General features: G+C 40.2%; 1 protein-coding gene and 1 non-coding gene across 2 annotated transcripts in view; one reads left to right on the forward strand and one right to left on the reverse strand.

The window, feature by feature from the left end:
- Positions 1-21,724, forward strand: part of LOC131251305 (uncharacterized) — a 40,763-nt gene that overhangs the window by 10,258 nt on the left and 8,781 nt on the right. The gene's annotated exons all lie outside the window — the stretch shown is intronic.
- Positions 2,586-2,692, reverse strand: LOC131252324 (small nucleolar RNA R71). Its single transcript, XR_009174352.1, has one exon. It is a non-coding gene; the product is annotated as a small nucleolar RNA R71 (small nucleolar RNA).

Genomic DNA, 21,724 nt, shown 5'->3' on the forward strand with positions numbered 1-21,724 from the left:
CAAAATCATTTAAAATCAGGTCATCCTCGATCAGTCCTAGGTTATGTAGACAACACATGAATTGCGGAAATTTGAAGTGGTTTCCAGAATTTTCCAACTAGGTGCGAAAGTTTGAGTTGCAAAACTATAAATAGGGGTCCCTAGGATGTTCCTAAGCATCTTCTAGGGTTTGAGGAGTGGAGCAAAAGTGTGGAGAAGCCGTCGCCAAGAGTTTTTCTTCCCTTTCCTTAGTAGTTTTTATGCTTTTCTTAAGAGTTCTTAGTTCAATCATGTCTATGGCTGGCTAAACCTCTCAGCTAGCGCTAAGAGGTGAAGCTTGTAGTGTGATTAAGATGTTTTCTTTGTTTTGATTCATGTTTTATTGAGCTCTCTTGGATTCTAGTTTGGTTATGAAGGAATATTTTTAGTTTTTAATGGTTTGTTGTGACAAATTACAATAGATCTGCAATAGCTTGAGATATCTTCTTTTCTTGAATTGAGATTGTGAAATTAAGAGATCCTGTTGTTCACCATCGTCCCTTGGGCATGGTAGGATGATGGAATCTCTCCTAACCTTCACAATTTTCTTATGATTGGTTGTGTGATTGGTAGATCCTGTTGTTTGCCTTGTCTCCTGGGCATGGTTAGGTAATGGAATCACTTCCAAATCCTCACAACTCTCATCCATTGATGATTAGATCCATGAGAAGTTTAGAGACCTGACAAATCTCTTCGTCCTTGAATCAAGCAAGGTAGCATCCGGAGAACCTACAAGTGAATCCTTGGAAACCCTAGTTTCCCACCTTTGAATTCCTTAAGGGCTTGTTTGATTTTCCGTGATACAGGTAAATACTGGTAAATAAGTACTTATTACTTTTTCACCTTGTTTGAAAATGTGAGAGTAATTCCACCTTGAAAATCGATACAAAAGTGTTGAGTTAAATTCATGGACCCCATCGTAATGTATATGATATATCTGCACCGTCCATCTATTTTATTAGAACATTTTGGAGCATGAACTGAAAAATGAGGCAGATCCAACACTCACATGGCCCACATGAAAGGAAACAGCGTCCACCATTGAAAGTTGTTTCCTTCACTGGGCCCACATTGAGGTTTTTTCATCATCTAACCCATTCATAGAGTCACATAAACATGGATAAGGGGGAAACACAAATGTCAGCTTGATTCTAAACTTTTAAGGGCCCCAAGAAGTTTTTAATGTTCAATTCTGCTGTTTCCTATGGTGTGGTCCACTTGAGCTTTGGATCTGCCTCATTTTTTTGCTCACGCCCTAAATTAAGCTGGCATAACAAATGAGCGGTGTGGATAAGTCACATACATCACGATGGGCCCCACATTGATTTTTTAAATTTCTCGATTTAAATGTTAAAAAAGTAAGTTGTCACATTTGCCTTTGGAAAGATGTGGTAATTACCTAGGTAAATAATTATTACCCATTTACATGATAATTACAGTTGAATCTAAAAATCAAACAGGCCCTAAGTTTTTCATTAAATCTCTCACAATTACTCTCTATACTTCCAGATTTAGGTTTTCATCTTTTTCTAGTTTTGGTTCTAGTTACTTTCAGAAGACACACAAGTTCAGTCCCTGTGGATTCGACCTCGATCTCACCGAGATTATTTCTACATTGCGACCCTACACTTGGGGTTGTGAACAAGTTTTTGGCGCTGTTGTCCGGGACTAACGGTTGCGTTTTTCTGAGATCAGCTAGTTTTAGAATTAAGTTAAGATTAGGGTTTGTTTATTTTCTATTTTTAGGTTAGGTTTTGTTTTTTTTTTTTTTTTTTAAAATAAAATTAGAAACTAACTTAGCTTTCTAATTCTAGGTTCAAAAATTTTCTTTTTCTGTTTTTTTAGAAACGACTTTCTAATTTCAGAATTTCTGTTTTTAGAAACTGACTTGTTTTGTTTTGTTTTGCAAGATCTTAATTTAGGAACTTCTAATTTGGTAACTTTTTTCTAATTCCCTCTCTCTTTCTATTTCTAGATTTCTATTTACTTCTTCTTTCCTTTTTAGGTTTAGGTTAGAATCTGAAATTGATGGCTAAGAGTGTTTCATGCCCAAGTGGGTCTGTGATAATTGAACACCACTCAAGATCTCAAGATGCTCAGAGTTAATTGAGGTTATGACTGCCAATCAACCAGTCAATCAACCGGGAAGACAGCCTCAATCTAGGGTCGAGGAAGTCCAGGATGAGAATGAAGTGCATCAAGCACTCTCGCCTCGTACTTTACGAGATTATTTACAACCGGCGGGGGTGAGCACACCTTCATGCATGATGTTTCCAGAGAATGTAGGACATATGAATATCAAGCCGGGAGTGATCCAACTCCTTACAAAATTCCATGGACTTGAATCTGAAAATCCATATCTACAATTAAAAGAGTTTGATGAGATAATAGCTACTTTATACTTTCCTAATGTGTCTGAGGACACGATCAGACTGAAACTCTTTCCATTCTCCTTAAAAGAAAAGGCTAAGACATGGTTGCACTCACTACATCCACGATCGATTGGTAGATGGAATGACATGACAAGGGAGTTCATCAAGAAAAATTTCCCATGCCCTAAAACGAACACCCTCAGAAAGTCAATCATGAACTTCGCCCAAAAGGAAGATGAAACATTCTTCCAATGTTGGGTGCGGTTCAAGGATCTTGTCAGTTCATGCCCACAACACGGTTTTGAAATGTGACGCATCACAAATTTCTTCTACGATGGATGGACATCTTCCATGCACCAATTGGTCGAGACAATGTGCAATGGGGAATTCATAAACAAAGATGTCGATGATGTGTGGGACTATCTAGATAGACTTACTGAAAATGCACAATCATGGGACATCTCCTCAAAACCCACCATTTCTAAGCCTACTCAATTAAAGGAAAGGGGAGGAATGTATATTTTAAAGGAGGAAGATGATATAAATGCTAAAGTGGCTAGTCTCACAAGGAAACTACTTGAGGCCATGGAGCTTAAGAAGGATAAGGCTAAGGAAGTTATTTGCGGTTTTTGTGCTTGTAACATTCATACAACCGAAAATTGTCCAACAATACCTGCTTTTCAAGAAATTCTGAATGAGCAATCAAATGCCGTGAACAACTACCAAAGACCTTTCAGTGGACCCACCTCAAATTCTATAACTCTAATTGGAGGAATGGACAAATTGCTACTCCTCAAGGTTTCTTCAATCAAATTCCAAACCAAGGGAGACCTCAAGAGGATCCGGTCTGGAAACATATTTAAAACCAAGAGCTTATCACTCAGGGTATATTGCAAACCCTTCAAGACCTTTCAAAGGCCATACAAGGGCACGAGACAAAAAATCCAATTGGGGAAAAAGCGATTCTTCCAGCCCAACCTTTCCCCAATCCTAAACCGTAATATGAAATAAGTGATCCAAGCTCTTCAAATCAAATGGAGCAAGCTAAGTCTATCACCACTCTTAGGAGTGGGAAGATAATCGACAAATCTATTCCGGTAAGGGCTGAAAAGCTTAAGGACCTGGAAGAGGACAACAATGATAGACCTAGGACTGCCCCACAAGAATTGGAACCGGAACTTCAAGGCAAGCCGATTGCCCCATTCCCCCAACGGTTGGTTGCACCAAAACCTCTCTCTAACTCTCAGGACATTCTAGAGGTGTTGAAACAAGTAAAGGTCAATATTCCTTTACTAGATGCGGTGAAACAAATGCCTTTATATACCAAATTTCTGAAAGACTTGTGTACGACCAGAAGACGGCAAAATATTCAAAAGAAAATCTTCTTAACTGAAAAGCTGAGTGCCATCCTAAAGCAAGATGTACCACAGAAATACAAAGATCCCGGTAGCCTAACCATCGCTTGTGTAAGTGGGAACTACCGGATTAATCACACACTTCTTGACTTAGGTGCGAGTGTAAATCTGATTCTTTATTCGGTCTACGAACAACTAGGTTTGAGTGAAGTGAAACCCGCCCAAACTACATTACAACTTGCCGACCGCTTAGTTCGCGTACCGGAGGGATAATCGAGAATGTGTTAGTTCAAGTTGACAGATTCTATTACCCGGTAAATTTTATGATGCAGGACATGAAAATTAAATATGATATGCGAGATTTCAGGCTTAAGATCACGTTAGTTCAGAAATAATTACACAAATTCCATATCCCACATGAAAGTCCAAATATTCAATTAAAGGGAATTTATGCGGGTCTACGCCTACACATGATAAGGCTGGATCAATAAAAATTATGAACCAAATGATACTCAAAGATAAGAAATAATCATCCACACATGCATAGTAATTAGTCTATAATCCAAGGGATTCAGAAATTCCAATTTGGCGAACCTTAGGGTAAGAAAAGGGACATAAAATTGGAGATTTGGGTAATTTAGGGTTAGGTTTAGAGATTTTGGGTGAAAGCGGAGTGAAAGAGAGGAGAGACGAACCAGAGAAGTACCGCATGCGTGGACAACAATAATGGCCCAGACACGTGCGTGTGATCCCGGTCGTATGTGTGTGGGGCCCACTATTCAGAAAAAGTTCACCTTGGCCCTGGTCGGCCAAGGATGGACTCCAAAATCCCCAAATCTCAGCTCGATCTGATGTACGGTTTGTGCGTGGTGCTCCGCTGAAGTTTCAGCCTTCCTACAGGGCCGGATTCTGGAAATCTGCTGTAGGGAGAAGAATTGCTGTAATAGATGACTGATTCGAAGTGTAGATGATGGGGCGAGATGAGAAGAAGAGATGGTGGAAGATGGGTAATAGAGATGGCAATGGATGGGGGCGAATTGGGATAGATGTGGCTTCGCACCATGGTAGTTAGCCCTTCAATGGAGGGAGGACTTTGCACCCAATTAGGCTTCACAACTCAGAGAGTAGGAAAACGTAGAATTTTTATTAATCTTCAATGAATGAAAAGAAGCTACAAGGGGTGCCTATTTATAAGAAAACCCTATACCCCAAAACTCGCACCATGTACGCAACCTATTACTTGGCGATGGAGTAAATTAAAATAAAAACTAATCAAAGAAATCTGAAGTATTCATAATGTTCTAAATAACATAAATAAACAAAACCTAAAATATGAAATCAATCCAACTAGTGGGCCACGATAATGAGATCTCACGATGGGCTTTTCTTGACTATCGGGTCTACTCTCTTGAACCAAAACTTCGTCTTCTAACTAGGAGGCTCTCCTTGGATGTCGTCATCGATCCAGATCGACGGTGGGGCCCTCCTGGCGTACGTGCGTAGGGGGGCCCAGCGTGAGCGGGATGTCCCCATCAATTCTCCCTGGCTGCGAAGATTTCGCCACTGGCGAAATAAAACTTCTGAACCGTTCCGAGATGTAAGGATCAAATCTCTGAAGCTCCTCCTTAGCGAGCCACATATTGGCTGAAGCTAGACGTGACTTCCACTTAACCAAGAACTTTTGAAACCCGCCGTCCGACGTTGAAACTATCTAATGGTCCAGGATATCCTTTACTTCTTCTCTGGGTGTGTGAAGGTTAGGTATGGTAGGTAGAGGCTGGGAAGAAAGGTCGGGAAGAGTAGGTATGGGAGGTAGAGGCTAGGAAAATAGGTCGGGACGGGTAGGTATGGGAGGTAGAGGCTGCGAAAATGGGTCGGGATGAGTAGGAATGGGACATAGAGGCTGGGAAAATAGGTCGGGAGGGGGCCATGGATCAAGGGAAAGGTCTGGAGAATCAGGATGGTTAGGCGAAAGGCTGGACAATCCATCAATGGCCCCTTGAAATGCAACTAGATTCTCCACATTGAATGTGGAACTAATTCCCATGGAGGGTGGAAGATTTGCTACATACGCATTGAGACCGTTTTGTTTTATAATTTTGAATGGTCCAGCGCTATACATGTGTAATTTTCGAAGGCTCCCTGAGAGTACCGCTCTGGCCTAATGCGGATCATGACAGAGTCCCTTATATTGAATTCCTTGAAACATTTATATTGGTTTGCAGAAAGTGAGTAATGTTCATTACTAGTCATGATCTTTTACCTGATTTCTTGATGCCATGAATGAATGTGATGCGCAAAAGACTCTGCAGGCTTTGACGGCCTATGGGACAGTGACATAGGGACAAGATCAATAGGTGTCCCAGGCTTATAACCAGTAACGACTTCATAAGGACTGAGACCTGTGGACCTATTGACAGAACTATTAAACGCAAACTCGGCTATAGGTGTTACGGTGTCCCATGTTCTGGTATGCTCTATATCCCTCCTAGGGGGAGACTCATCTGGTAGATCATTAGGAACGATATCACGAAACTCATCCACTACCGGAATGACCTCAGTGGGTAACTCTACACTAGCCTCTGGTGCACTCTCTAACCACAAGACTGCACATGTTGTATCCCTCAAAATAATGGTCTTGATGTGCCTCATGGGGTGGGGGTACGAGTGCACGCCCATGACTGATTCCTTGGCCACCTCCATTAATTGGTCTATCCTTCTGGCCACCTGCCTGAGATTGGCCATCTTCCCTAATGGTGGGGTTTGTCCTGAGGGAGGCCTCTATTTGGTCAAGGCGTTGATCTATGCTTCGTTCCAAGCACTTACCCCAAGACTCGATCGGCTAGGATAGCTTGTTTAGTGACTCTAGTAGTTGTTCCATGTTAGTGTAGGGTGCTAGCCAAAACCATGACCTGTACGTGTGGGCGTACAACTTGCTAACTCCACCTAAGGACTTTCTATGAAGACTATATGGGACTAAATGATCCTATGAGGGGACTATGCAATGTTACTCCAGCAATATAGTTAATAAAATAAGGGACTATGGACTCCTAAAAGCTACATGTGATGGACTAGATGCATGACGGACTCAAACAAACTAACCCTAAGCAAATAATGTATTCCCCTATAAGAACCCTAAGCTCTGATACTAAATTTGATGCAGGATATGAAAATTAAATATGATATGCGAGATTTCAGGCTTAAGATCACGTTAGTTCAGAAACAATTACATAAATTCCATATCCCACATGAAAGTTCAAACATCCAATTAAGGGGATGCGGGTCCAGGCCTACACATGATATGGCTGGATCAATAAAAATTATAAACTAAACGATACTCAAAGATAAGAAATAATCATCTACACATGCATAGTAATTAGTCCATAATTCAAGGGATTCAGAAATTCTAATTCGGGGAACTCTAGGATAAGAAAAGGGGCATAAAATTGGAGATTTGAGTAATTTAGGGTTAGGTTTAGGGATTTTGGGTGAAAGCGGAGTGAAAGAGAGGAGAGAAACGAACCAGAGAAGTACCGCACGCGTGGACAACAATAATGGCCCAGACACACGTGCGTGATCCCGGCCGCACGTATGTGGGGCCTACTATTCAGAAAAAGGCCACCTTGGCCCTGGTCGGCCAGGGATGGACTCTAAACTCCCCAAATCTCAGCTCGATCCGATGTACGGTTTGTGTGTGGTGCTCCGCCAAAGTTTCAGCCCTCCTACGGGGCCAGATTTTGAAAATCTACTGTAGGGAGAAGAATTGCTGTAATAGATGACTGATTCGAAGTGTAGATGATGAGGTGAGATGAGAAGAAGAGATGGTGGAAGATGGGTAATAGAGATGGCGATGGAAGGGAGCGAATCGGGATAGATGTGGCTTCGTACCACAGTAGTTAGCCCTTCGATGAAGGGAGGGCTTTGCACTCAATTAGGCTTCACAACTCAGAAAGTAGGAAAACGCAGAATTTTTGTTAATCTTCAATGAATGAAAAAAAGCTACAAGGGGTGCCTATTTATAAGAAAACCCTATACCCCAAAACTCGCACCATGTGCGCAACCTATTATTTGGCGATGAAGTAAACTAAAATAAAAACTAATCAAAGAAATCTGAAGTGTTCATAATGTTCTAAATAACATAAATAAGCAAAACCTAAAATATGAAATCAATCCAACTAGTGGGCCACGATCATGAGATCCCGCGATGGGCTTTTCTTAACTATCGGGTCCACTTTCTTGAACCAAAACTTCATCTTCTAACTAGGAGGCCCTCCTTGAACGTCGTCATCGATCCAAATCGACGGTGGGGCCCTCCTTCTGGCGTACGTGCGTAGGGGGCCCGGCGTGCGCGGGATGTCCCCATCATTTTATCATCCTGGATACTCAACCCATCATGGACATGAGCACTTAAATTCCCATCATTCTTGGTCGCCCATTCCTTGCCACTTCAAACGTAATCATTAATTGCAGGAATGGAGTCATGAGTATGTCTTTCGGGAATATGACATTGGAGTTGAATATTTTTTTCAACACAGGCAAACAGTTAAAGGATGAAGACGATTTCCACGATTTTAACCTGTTTGATTCTTTCGTGGAAGATAGAACACTTTTGACCTTATCCTTTGACCCTCTAGAGACGTGCTTGGCCCACTCCCATGATTTAGATGATGATATGATTAGGGAGACGGGTGCCATGCTTGATGATGTGCCGGTACTTGAAGTTAACTGGTGTAGGCCACAATTTAAAAAATTGCCCCAAATGGATGTAGTGCCTCTATCGTCTAGCTTCAAGACACTGAAGCTTGACCTAAAACCTTTGCCCATTGATCTTGAACAGGTTTACTTAGGTCAAGAAGAGACATACCCGTTGGTGATTTCATCCCACCTTGAGAAAAAACAAGAGAGTATGCTATTTCTACTTTCGAAAAAGATAAAGGAGTTATTGGGCATATCATTACAGATCTAGATGTGGTGAATGAACTCCTTTCAACTGAATGTTTCGACTCTTTAGAAGATTGCCCGGTGCATTTTGTGGATATAAACAATCCCATGATACAAGACATAGCGGATGCCTGGCAATGCAATACCTCGGTAGTTGTTACTGACCGAGAGAACCCTTATTCTGAAGAACCTCCTCCCCCAGATCCTGAATGTTTACCATTAAAGGAGGAGGAGCTGAAAATTGAACCGAAGATTGAAACTTAAGTGTGTTGAGACTACACCTACTAAGAATTTTTCTAAATTCCACTTGTAGTTTCTGATTCATCGTGGTGTACTAACTTCGAAACTTTTTCTGCCACAAGTGAATTGTATATACTTTGGACGCTTCAGGAGATTAAAAGGAAACTTTATGCTGAGGTCCATCAATTTTTTTAGACATTCATGCTCCAGGACATCCAAGCCTGCTACAAAAAGGGCTTTTGGATGATCTTCTTGAGAAACCTTCTGAGAAATTTATCAAGATACTGACAGGAGGAAGAACCTGGATGCATGACTGAGTAGATTTCCCGTGCTTTCACAGTTGAGGATTAGAATTTACTGCTTTCACAGAATTTAGGACTAGGATAGTTTGCTTCCGTTGTTTTAGGATAGTTTGCTTTCCGTTTGTTTAGGATAGTTTGCTTTTCGATCGTTTAATTCTTGTGCTAACCCACCTTCACGCTGAGATCCTTTGGAAAAAGCCTCAAAATTCCTTCATCAGGTACTATCTTTCCATCACTTCTCCTTCCATTACGTTGTCTCTTTTGCAAATCATGCTTATTTCTTTTACATTGAGGACAGCGTAGATTTTAGGTTGGGGATGGGAGATTAGGTAAACTAATCAGTGTTTTTGTAGGTTTTGAGCAAAATTTGCAATTTTTTTTTAAAATTTCAATGTTTATCTATTTGGAAAGCGATAAGTTATGCATTTAAGACTGTTTTGAGTATGATGATATGATAGAAACCGAATTTTAAATTGTTGGAGTTTGATCAACTAAGTAGCATATCACTTATGGTTCTTACATTCAATTGATTAAGAGGAAGTTTGATCACAAGACACATTCAAATTGTTTCTGTGAATAGTACTGGATTTTCTAATTGTTAGTATGGTGATCATTGAAAGATATTGAGAACCGAGTTTGGAGAATTTTATCCACCTTAAAAGAAGACAAGAACCAGTTAAAAAATAGGGGATCGACAAAAAGGGTCATGTATGGTGAAAAGATTGAAAAAGTCTGAAAAAGAATGAAAAATCTGAAAGAAAAGAGAAAAGATGAAAAGACTGAATGAATATAAATGACCGTCGATATAAAATCAAAAACTGTAAAAAGAAGGAAAATGGGATAAGTTCGGAATCAGTACTTGAGTTTTCAACCAATCTTGAAGTGATGAGCATGGCTAACATTATGAAAAGATAGTATTTTCACTGAGAACGTTGAAAAACTTGATATGCGAACTATGCTCTGACTTAATGGATAAGGAACTTATTTGATTGATTGCTTATGTGATTCGACTCTAGGTTTTCAAAATCTCACTTTCTCATCATTCGGTCTACTCATTCATACTTGATTACACAAAAGATTGTTTTCTGAAAAAGGTTTGAACATTGCGCATTAAAGTTCATTTTTCACATGCTTTGCTTAGGACTAGCAAAACGCTGGTTGGGGATTGTGTTGAGGGTCAAATATTGCATATTGGACCCCATTTATTACTTGATTTTATGAACATGATAATGCTTAATGTCCTATTTTAATCATGTTTGTGTTGCAAGGTGAATTTAAGAGCTAGGATTGAAAAGGATACTAAAAGCATAGATTTAACGCTCAAGAATCACAAAGCCAAAGATTAGATCTTAGAAGACTAAGAATGAAGAATTCACATGCCACAGATCCAAGAAAACCAAGTCAAGAATGAAGAGAAATGAAGTTTTGAAGTGAATTTGCGTAATCCTTGACTAGTCCTGGCTCCTGCTCGACTAGTCCTGGCCCTGCTCGACCAATCGAGGATTCCTCGACTCGAACACCAGCGAAAAAATCATCTAAAATCAAGTCATCCTCGACCCGTCGAAGGAAACCCTCGACCAATCAAAGATGACCCTCGACCAGTCGAGGGATGTCCTCGACCAGTCCTGGGTTACGCAGACAACACATGAATTGCAAAAATTTGAAGCGGTTTCCGGAATTTTTCAACTCCGTGCGAAAGTTTGAGTTGCAAAACTATAAATAGGGGTCCCTAGGATATTCCTAGGCATCTTCTAGGGTTTGAGGAGTGGAGCAAAAGCATGGAGAAGCCGTCGCCAAGAGTTTTGCTTCCCTTTCCTTAATAGTTTTTATGTTTTTCTTAAGAGTTCTTAGTTCAATCATGTCTATGTTTAGCTAAACCTCTTAGCTAAGGCTAAGAGGTGAAGCTTGTAGTGTGATTGAGATATTTTATTTGTTTTGATTCATATTTTATTGAACTCTCTTGGATTCTAGTTTGATTATGAAGGAATATTTTTGGTTTTTAATGGTTTGTTATGACAAATTACAATAGATCTGCGATAGCTTGAGATATCTTCTTTTCTTGAATTGAGATTGTGAAATTAAGAGATCCTATTGTTCACCATCGTCCCTTGGGCATGGTAAGATGATGGAATCCCTCCTAACCTTCACATTTCTCTTATGATTGGTTGTGTGATTGGTAGATCCTGTTGTTTGCCTTGTCTCCTGGGCATGGTTAGGTGATGGAATCACTTCCAAATCCTCACAACTCTCATCCATTGATGATTAGATCTATGAGAAGTTCAAAGATCTGACAAATCTCTTCGCCCTTGAATCAAGCAAAGTAGCATCCTGAGAACCTACAAGTGGATCCTTGGAAACCCTAGTTTCCCACCTTTGAATTCCTTAAGTTTTTCATTAAATCTCTCACAATTACTCTATACTTCCAGATTTAGGTTTTCATCTTTTTCTAGTTCTAGTTCTAGTTACTTTTAGAAGACACACAAGTTCAGTCCCTATGGATTCGACCTCGGTCTCACTGAGATTATTACTACATCGCAACCCTACACTTGGGGTTGTGAACAGAAACCAACCCTGATATGAAAATCTTTCTCAAACGACAAGATGCCCTTCCAATTAGCGGACGCTCTATGGTCTTAGCTACCCCAAGTGTAGGGTTGTGAAATAGTATATACTCGGTAAGACCGAGGTCGATCCACACGGACTAATATGGATAAGAACACTGCTAGAACTAATATAAAATTATGGTTTCCAACGAATTAAGGAGAGGATTGAAAACAATAATACTAAGTAACTAAGGATCCAGGGATTCACTTTTAACAAACCCTACATTAATTCTTCAATTCAATTTTGATAACTCAATTGGAATCTAATAAGGATTCCTTCCAATTGGAAAATGGAGCAATTAAATCAATAGTAACATCCAACAAGATGTGAATATTAATTGATTGATTTCTCTTAAAGAACTAAGTAATTGATTGCAAGGAATTCGAAGCATCTATTGTACCTGTAGTTAGTGTTTGAAATATCGGTATCACACTATTTATCGCACCCTTGGGATATGGATAGTGTTCGCAATATCGATAATATCGGCCGATATTATCGGTATCGCAACCCAGCGATACGAAACCCACAATATATCCATCGGAAGTCTAAAAAATTCCGCAAATTTAGTTATCGTCCATCGGAAGTCTAAAAAATTCCGCAAATTCAGTTATCGTGTGATATATCGGCCGATATCACACAATATATCGCAGATTTTGCGCGATATCTGCGATATCCTCAATATCCTCACGATACACTCACGGGCTTGCCCAGGATTGTTGACAGACTCACGGGTTAATTGCAGAGGACTCATGAGTCCACTGTAGCTAGCAACCCACAACGACGATAAAAAGGGGCTACTTGTTTACCAGAATTTTTTTTTTTATAAAAGAAATAGAAGAAATAAGAGGAAAAATCAGAGAGTACCTATGGCCATAGCGATCGGAGGTGGGCCATTCCATCAATTGACGGAGGTAATTTCGATTTCCCTCCTTTTGCCGATTTTCTTCTATATTTTCTTCGCAATAGGATATCTTGGAGATTCCGGCGAGAAATCGGGCCAGATTGAATGTGATTGAGGAACCCTCTTCCTTCCGAAACCCTTTGCTTCCAGAACCCTCGCCGAAGTCTCGCTTCCAGAACCCTTGCGGCTAACTCACTCCCAGAACCCTCGTGGCCCTCTTGCATTTCGAAAGGGCTGCATTGCGTTTGCAACGGAGGGATGTGGATTAGGTTTGAAGAGAAATCGGATTGCGTACTTAGTTACTCAGTACTACGCTCTTATCGTACTGAGTATGCTGGGCCCACTATAAATGTTTGTGGTTTATCCACACCGTCCATCCGTTTTTCCAGATCAATTTAGGGGTTGATCCAAAATTTGAAGCTTATCCAGAGCTCAAGTGGACCATACCACAGGAAACAGTGGAAATAACGATTTCCACCATTGAAACCTTTGTAGGCCCACAGTTATGCTTATTTGTCATCCAAACGGTTCATAAGATAACGTTAACATGGATGAAGGGAAAAAACAAATATAATGTTTATCCAAAACTTGTGTGGGCCCTAAGAATTTTTCAACGGTAAACATTCATTTCACACTATTTCTTGTGGTGTGGTCCATTTTAGCTCTATATACTCTTAGGTTTCGATCGAAGGCCCTAAAATTATCTGGTAAAATGGATGGACATATTGGATAAAATACATAAATAACATTGGACCCCACATAGTTTACTCACTACGCTTATCGTATTAAGGACGCAATTCGCTTCCGTTTGAAGAAATTTTATTGTACCGGGTAAACTCTGTTGGGTCCACATTGATTGTATGCGGTCTATCCACACCGTCCATCCTTTTTTAAGGATCATTTTAGTTGTTGATCCCAAAATTGAAGCATATCCAAACCTCAAGTGGACTATACAACAGGAAAGAGTGGAAGTATTGATGTCCACCGTTGATACCTTTCTAAGGCCCCTAGTGATGTTTATTTGTCATCCAAGATATTCATAAGATCACACAGACAGAGATGTTACACTTGCAAATGGAAATAAAAAATATCAGGTTGATCTAAAGCTTCCGTGGCCCCCAAGAACTTTACAACGGTAGAATTTCAATTCACACTGTTTCTGGTGGTGTGTTCCACTTGCGATTTGGATATGCTTCATTTTTGGGATAGAGCCCTAAAATTATCTGGTAAAATGGATGGACGGAGTGGATAAAATGTATATATATGATGGTGGGCCCCATAGAGTTTACTTTGTATGCTAAGGGCACTGAGTTACTCATTACACAATCCACTGCCGCTGTTGAGTAACGGACACGCCACTGAAGTGACGTCACCAAGTTATATGGGTCCCATAATAATGTATGTGTCGTATCCACACCGTACATTCATTTGGAATGATTATTTTAAAGCATGACACAAACAATGAGTTAGATCTAAATGTGTAGTGGACCCCACCACAGAAAAAAGTGGAGAGTGACGCACACCATTGAAACGGCTCATCACAAACTTCATATACAACCACACTTGGTTATTAGCCGCGATGAGCGAGAGGTGTGGTGGGGATATAGTGCGCCCCGAGGCGACGCGATCCGCTACAAATTATATCACCTTAAGTAGCCTCCTCAAACACAGACAGGGGTTACGGGAGCTTTTCGCCTAATGATTATGAAGAATGGAAAAGGAGGTTGACGAAAGTAACCTGGAGAATTGAGGAGCTGGTGTTGAGAAATGCATTCTGGGATCGCGTGCGTAATGTGCCGGGTATTCTAGATCCCATTTATATAGTGTTAAGGATGGTGGACAATGAGACAAATCCGTCGATGGGGTCGCTGTATCCGTCCATACAGCTGATGAAAGAGGCCATCATGGCTAAAGCTCCCAACACATAAGTGGGTGCATGCAATAATAGATGACCACTGGGAGAAGATGCTTTCTCACCCACTACTTCAGGTTGGTAAGTACTTAATTTACATTTTTTTTTTCTATATGCAATAATAAGCGAGGGTTGTACTGATGTGTAGATGTTGGTTTTCAGCGTATTTCCTGAATCCCAAATACCATTACAGCCGGAAACTCTACGAAGATTATTCATTAAAGAGGGCTGTACATGAGGTGTACGATCACTTATTCCCCGATTGTATGGGGAAAGGCACCTTTGGTACTAAGGTAAATATGTTTCGCACTTACATTCTCCTTATCTTCATCTCAACCATTTAGTACTTATCCTGGTTGTTATACGCCACCAACAGATTGTTAGATTTTGCGAAGTGATTGGAATGTTTGGGTGCCACCCTGCGGTGATGTCAAGGAACACCATGATGGCATGTGAGTTAATGCGGTAAATATAAATTTCATATTATTTTGGAAAATCTAAAATAATGAAAGAAATTTATGATATGCAGGCGAATGGTAGTCCATGTACGGGACTGACTGCGAGGTTTTACAGCGACTGGCTGTCCGTGTGCTTGCACAAACGGTGTCCTCGTCACCATGTGAAAGGAATTGGAGTACATTCTCCCTCATCCACACATGTAAACGTAATAGAATATGATATGAGAAGCTTCAGAAGCTAGTGTATTGTAACTATAATATGAAGTTATGAGAGAGGCTGCTCTGCGCAGAAGGAAGAAGAAAAGCGCAAGAAGACCCACTGAACCTGATGACGGTCGGACAACATGCATATGTTGGGGATGAGGATGATGATCCAGTTTACTAGTGGGTTAGGTCAGATGACTTGGATACCTTGGATGGGCGACCAGAGCCACATGTTGCGGCAGAAGCAGAGACATAAGGGATTGATGTTGACGCACATGTGGAGCAACAAAGGTCTCCTGATGAGGCATTCGACCTATTGACGAAGAGTTCGGTGGGTAGCCTACGGCAGTCACTATCATGCGGGACACGTGGCAGGGAGACATTGTCTGACACCGAGACTGAGTCAGAGAGTGATGCGGGGAATGAGTCCGATGATGGTGATGGTGATGGCTGCGATAAGGGTGAAGATGACTCTGATGACAGTAAGGATGATGACAATGGTGATGATGATGATGGCGACGGGGATGATTACGGCGTGGTTGGGAGTTAGGATAAGAGGCCTCTTAGCCCTTTCACCGGGGAGGAGAATTTCGATCATTCCATGCAGGACCCTAACCATGGTTCTCGTCCAGGAGAACCACGACCCCGTCTTGTTTATAATACGACATACATGCGTCAAAAGTTACTGCAGAAAAAACAGACTAAAAAACTTTTATATTTTGAGGAGGAACTACTGGCAAAATGCATGAGGGACACAAGCGTTCGTGACAACTGACAGGCAAGGTGGCTCTAGATTTGGATTACAGACGAGGGAGGGGAGCTCGAGTTACAGGCCACAACATGAATCCGAATCACAAACACAGGAGAGTAGCTCAAGTTCTGTGCCATAGTATGGGCATGGATATGGACCTAGTGGATATGCAGCAAGTGACTCCAGCAGTTACGGCACATCATTTTTCAACCATGGTCAGGAGTTCACTTCTGCATATGGGCAGGGATATGTGCAGCAGTATGGATATGGCCAACAATATGGATACCAGGGAGCTTTATATGTGCCCTTCCCAGATCCATATCAATTACAGATTGTGTCGATTACGCAGTACCCACGGGTGGGCGTATTGATACAATTCGGTGAGGATGAGTACCAGCGTTATGTTAGGGAATATCTTAACTGGTACCACTTTACTATGACCTGGGCACAATATTGTCGATTTGTGGAGCAGCAGTACTATTCTCAGCCCCGTCGAGATGGAGACTATGTGGGTCTAGGCCACAACCAGTCCCATCATTGATATGTATATTTCTCAATTTTTACTTCTTCTTTTGTTTTTCAATGAATTGGTTGTGTTTCCATACATGACTTTGATATATTTATAAATATCATGCATTCAATTTAAATATAGTTGCATTAGTTCAGTTAAACAACGCATTGCTTAAGACCCTATACAAAGGAAATTTATTATGTGCATTTTAGGTTGGTGTGTCTAGCGTAATATCTAATTTAGTGCTATCATTGTCATCACATTGTTGTTCTAGGACCTAAGGTTTCCTTTAGAGTGTCCTTGTGTATGCCCACTTGCTCAAGACATGGTTTTGGCCTACATCCCACAATGAATCTAGAACAGATTGCCGAGGCCCTTAACACTATCAACAATCGTCTGACGGCTATTGAAGCGCACAATAAGACCATCGCGACTCAATTGACTGTGACCAATGCGCGTATCAATCAGCTTGAAGCCTCAGGACATGGTTTTGGCCTACATCCCACAATGAATCTAGAACAGATTGCCGAGGCCCTTAACACTATCAACAATCGTCCGACGGCTATTGAAGCGCACAATAAGACCATCGTGACTCAATTGACTGTGACCAAGGCGCGTATCAATCGGCTTGAAGCCTCCCTTCAAGTGAACCCTGACATTGGAGAAGATGTCCAATCACAAGCCGAGGATCAAATTGAAGGAGTTGAGACTGTGCCACTTGCAATTATTAGCTGCGCCTTAAGTCAGATTGTAAAAAGTGATGATTGGCGCAAGAATTCAATTTTCCACACATATGCCAAGTATGGTGGCAAAAATTGCAAGGTGATCATTGATAGTGCCAGTTGCATCAATGTGGTATATGCTCGCACTGTGGACCGCTTAGGTATGTTAGTCGTTTCTCAACCTTAGCCCTATTAAGTCTCATGGGTTGGACTCATTTTCAATTTTGGTTTCTCAATGTTGTCCCATTCCCATCTAGTTTTGTTCCTATACGGACACGTTGTGGTGTGATGTTTTGCCTATGGATATAGGTCACATTATTTTGGGCAAGCCTTGGTTGTATGATAGGGACACAATACTGTTCGGTCGCTTGAATACGTGTTCGTTTCAATATGAAGGTAAAAGGATTGTCTTGAAGCCTCTCCTGCCCAAAAGCACATTGGAAAAGGAGGACGTCAAGAAACATGGTCCTGAAGGTGTGACAAAACTCCGGCTCGAGTCTCTTCCTATAGTTAATGCCAAAGAGTCTGAAAGAGACTAAAACTGATTTGACATTATATGCCTACGTGGCAAGTGAGGTCACACTTAAGGTTATTATGGAGATGCCACCTGAGGTTACATCCGAGGTTAATATAGAGTTACCATATGAGGTGAGTCTGGTATCAGGGGAGGCTAGTGTTGTTATTCCAGTGGACATATTGGATGAGCTTACACCCGTGCGGAACATTCACGCATTGACTCTACCAAACCTTCATCACGATCAAATGAGTCTTGGGGAGGAAGTGGATTTGGAAAGGCAAGTAGATGAGCCTAGGACCCCTATAGATTGCATACCCATGTCCGTGTTCCATAGGCCTCCAGAGTTTTTATGTGCATCTAGACAACATATGCATGACTTGCATGTTGAGATTAGAAAAAGAATCAATATAAGTAATGAAACATACAAAATGATTGCTAACTCACACCATGGGTTTAAAGAGTTTGTTATGGGTGATGAAGTCATAATTAAAATATGTCCAAAAGGGTTTCCACAAAAAACTATAAAAAAATTACAAGCCCTAGCGCTAAACCATATAAAAGCTTGAAAAGACTAGGTTTGAATGCTTACTTGATTGATCTTCCACCTAACATGGGTATCAGTTCTACATTTAATGTGGAAGATCTTGTACCGTTTCATGGACATTCTCCAAACCCTCACATGAACTTTGATGATGATGCCCCTGAGTTGTCCTAAAACCTATGACCATTACTTGAACCCTCTTCTCAACCTTTACCATCCGTACCATCCATACCTATGAGAATAGAGGAGATGGAGGATATCTTAGATGAAGAAGCGGTTTGCACACGACATGGTGGTTACCAGGAGTACCTTGTCAGGTAGAAGGGTAGACTAAAATCAGACAGTACGTGGATCATAGAGTTCGAGCTTCAATGACGAGACCCAGACCTCCTCGAGCATCACTGCAGTTTTATTTCGCTAGAGGCTAAATCTCCTCAGCCGAGGGGAATTGATGGGGACATCAGATGACCTACTCAGGTGTACCAGAAACGAAGATGACCACTCACATCAGCCCAACTTTCTTTATAGATGGGAGATGAGTTCTAGATGGGGCCCGTTGGGCCATTTTGAAGACCCCATATGCATTGGACGTGCATCAGGAAGGCCCCACCTTGGGATGATGCGTGTGGGCTGCTTAAGAGACTATTTTTATAGGATTTCTATTTCGCGTCAATCTAACCGTTGAATCTTGTCGATCAGGCCATTGGGCCACCAGATCTTTCTGATCTGGACCCCCTTGGACTCTGATCTTGCTTTCTTTATGTTTCTTGTTATTTTTAGGATTTATTTCATGGTTGAGATTGATAATAAATGTTTTAGTTTTCTTATTTTGGATGATGGGCCGCTTTACTTAAGTGAGTGGCATAGTTGTAATTATGCTGAATTTTAATTCTAAATTTTTTAATTATAAAACCACAACGGGAGTGGAGTTCCAACCCTAGTGGAGATTTGAGAAGAAGAAAAAGAAGAGAGAAGATCTTTTGTGTGAAGGAATTTTCCTCATTGTTTACTAGGGTTTTTTTTTTTTTTTTTTTTTTTTTTGAAAAAAAAAAATTCCTCTCTTCCAATTGAATTGTGGAAAGGTACAAACTTGGTTGGTGGTGGATTCCTCAAGGTACATCCTTCATCTTCCTCATCTTCGAAAGGTATTCTTCTTCTTTCATCCTCTCTCTCTTCTTCAAAAGGTATTCTTCTTCTTCTCTTATCTTCTTCTTTTTCTTCCCATTACAACCTTCTAAACTCTAGATCTTCAATTTCTTATTTTTTCCAATTTCTAAAAACCCTAATTATAAAATCCCCAATTCCCATGAATCCTAATTTTCCTAATTTCAGATTTTTTCCTTTCTTGACCCTAATAATAAAGCCTACAAATATGTACATTGAGTGTGGAACGTGCCTATGCTAAATTGGAAGTTCTATCCTTCCATCGGTCCTAGTTTTAATTGATTTATGTGAATTCTTAACATGCGGGCATGTGATTTATGTTAAATCAGATTTTATTTCCTATTGTTTACTCTTAATTAATTGGTAGGTTAACATCTTTTGTTAATTGAATTACTTTATGGACTCTTTCATAATCTCCACGTTGCATGCTAGCATTAAATCATGTGTCCTGCATCACATTACCTCTCGTCTCCTTGAGAAGCACCTCTCGTGTGTTGCATTATGGATCCTGTTTTGTGCCTACTTTTTATAACCATCTGTCTAGAGAAGAAAACTCCATTATGAGTTTTTTGCTAGAGGAGTTTTTTTTTGTTTTTTTTGGATAAATAAGTTGGCTTGAACTGAAGACCTCAATGTGGGAACTTCAAACCTCAATGTTGAAACACACCTTGTGTCTACCATTCATCTATGCTCTCGAACAATTGTCAAAGGAGGGTGTTTATAAGCTCTCTCTTGTAATTATGGATACTTATCCATTGCCTTAATTGATTTCTTTCTGCTCTCCTTTTGAAAAAAAAATCTTTAATGCTATGCGGTTTTAATGGTAGTATTTTATTTGGCATAGTTGTTCTAAGAAGACATTTATTGATTGGTTTGGTTATCACCCTAATAAAATAGGTTTTCTATGACTTTTAAGGGCAATAAGGACTTATAGCCATACCTTAGAATGTTGACTTGGCCATAGGGGCCAAATTCCCTTTTACGTGATATGGTTTCTCATACGTTACAACAATGGGAGAAACCATATAATTGTTGACTTGGCCATAGGGGCCAAATTCCCTTGCCCATCATAAGATTTCCCACTTTCATGGAGATGCTACTCATGATTAAACATATGAGTACTTTGAAATCCATTGACTTGGGCATTCTAAATCCTATTGAGCTTGCATGCTCCACGCCCACCCCCTTTGCATATTGTATTTCAATGAGTTTGCCTTTCAAGCTATTAGCTCCACTTTTTATCAATCTCGTAGTGGTGATTTACTGTTATAGAGCATGTGAACTAGCTCATTGGGCTATGTCAACATCAAATCCTTATTGAAGCTCCTTATTTACATGATGTAAGAAGGAGAACCATTGCAAGTATACCGGGCAATATATCCTTGTTTCTTGCTACCCGAGCAATAACATCCCCTCCAAAGAGGAAACATGATCAGGGGGACTTACCATCTTCTTCATTCCAACCAAGATGAACATCTGAATATGCTAATATAGCTAGCCTATCTTCTTGGAAACATAATTGAAGATGTTTTGTTCCCTTTAGATACCTCATTATTCTTATCACTGCTTGCAAGTGTTTTTTGTCACAACTTCTTTGATGCCTACTTACAAGACCTATTCGTAGCTTGTAAAGTTACTTAAGAGCGTCAGATAGGGAATTGGGAACTTCTAACCATTATTGTTCATCTCAGGGACAGGCGTTTTAGAGTCTTAGGTACTTATCAAACCAGAAAGGATTCCAATTTAGTTTTATTGATTTTTCATCTTGTAATTCCTTTGGTTGTGAAGAAGCATACAACTCATATATACAAGTTGTGTTGGGGAAAAGAATACCTTAAAAAAAAGAAAAAAAAAAAAAAATATACGAAATGTCCAAATTGTAAATCAGTGTTTTAAATAGCAAATGGTATGCAGCTAGTTCACCTTTATGAAGCATGTGGTTTAAGCTATGTAGCGTGTAGCTTCTACTTGAGGTTGTGCTTGGTTGCAGCAAATATCATGAAATTAGTTTGATTAATAATGAAATTAATGACATGTGGTGCAACCAAATATAGCCTAAGATAATAGGAAAATAGGCAATGATTAAGTATAAAGGTAAAGAAATAGCAACCTAACTGATTTAATATTACTACTTTACTATTTTATTAAAATTATTTAAAAGATTAACTAATTTTTATTAAGAAATGAAAATGTAACAAATCGTTGAAAACA

This window comes from Magnolia sinica, chromosome 7 (assembly GCF_029962835.1).
Source record: "Magnolia sinica isolate HGM2019 chromosome 7, MsV1, whole genome shotgun sequence".
Taxonomy (NCBI): Eukaryota; Viridiplantae; Streptophyta; class Magnoliopsida; order Magnoliales; family Magnoliaceae; genus Magnolia; species Magnolia sinica.